Below are 1,022 nucleotides of genomic sequence, written 5' to 3'. Positions count from 1 at the left end.
TATAAATTAATAAATTTATAAAATGTTATTTTTTCAATAAAAAATTGTGTAATTGGGTTAAATGATGTATAATTACCATATATAGAATAACTTGTTATAATAATGAGTAATGGATTTGGTTTAAAAGTATCCACCTTATTTTAAATGTGAGGGTGGGCACAGCCATTTTTACCTTGACTGTGCAAGGTTTTTTAATTTAGTTTTTCAATGAGTTATTAAAGCTATTCAGAAATAATCCATAATGCTACCTGATGATGCAAACTGGTATTTGTTATTATATTATTTAAATGTATTCTCATAATCATAAACACACTGGTTTTTAATGCAAAGAGTTTAATGGTTTACTGCACTTTGTTATTCTCCTTGCCGCTAATGAATTGGAAGTCTTACACTTTCACAGGAACCTACCTTTTGAGAAATAATGTGAATAACACATAAAATCATAAAGTATTATATATATTGCAAAAATAATTTTCACAGTGAGTGCTTTTAGTGGGAAACTAAAAGCCATAACAAAATGTATTTTAATTGAGGGTCACAGAGATACATGACTGTTTTATTGATTCCTTGAGCCAAATATACTATTCGAAATGATTGCCATTGAATCGAGTAAAATGTCTCTCAGTCTGTACTGTACTTTTGCACTTGGGTCTCATTTTGGTACCAAAGAGGCATTTGACAAAATGAACCCCCCTCAACAGATGAAGATTGAGCACTCTTGGCTCGGTTGATCTGAGTGCCTCCCCCACAGCTGAAATTCAATAGAAGTCACAAAGAGTGATACATATGTGTTAGACTTCTTAAGTGATGTATAACGCTTGCAGTGTGTAGGGTGGACAAGTTTCCAAGAGTCATAGAAATGTTTGGTGAGAGAGTGAAAGAGATATGGAGGATAAACAGGGAGACAGGGGAATGAGATTGAGAGAGAGAGGAACAGACTAAGGAAGAGAGAAGTAGAGAAAGACATTTGGCAGACATTGTTAAAAGCCTTTCAGAAGGTATTTGCTGTTGTCGATACATTT

Source organism: Sinocyclocheilus rhinocerous, unplaced genomic scaffold, assembly GCF_001515625.1.
Source record: "Sinocyclocheilus rhinocerous isolate Xijiao unplaced genomic scaffold, SAMN03320098_v1.1 scaffold1168, whole genome shotgun sequence".
In the NCBI taxonomy this organism is placed as follows: domain Eukaryota; kingdom Metazoa; phylum Chordata; class Actinopteri; order Cypriniformes; family Cyprinidae; genus Sinocyclocheilus; species Sinocyclocheilus rhinocerous.
The sequence above is the reverse complement of the archived record's forward strand: the minus strand, read 5'-3'. Positions refer to the sequence as shown.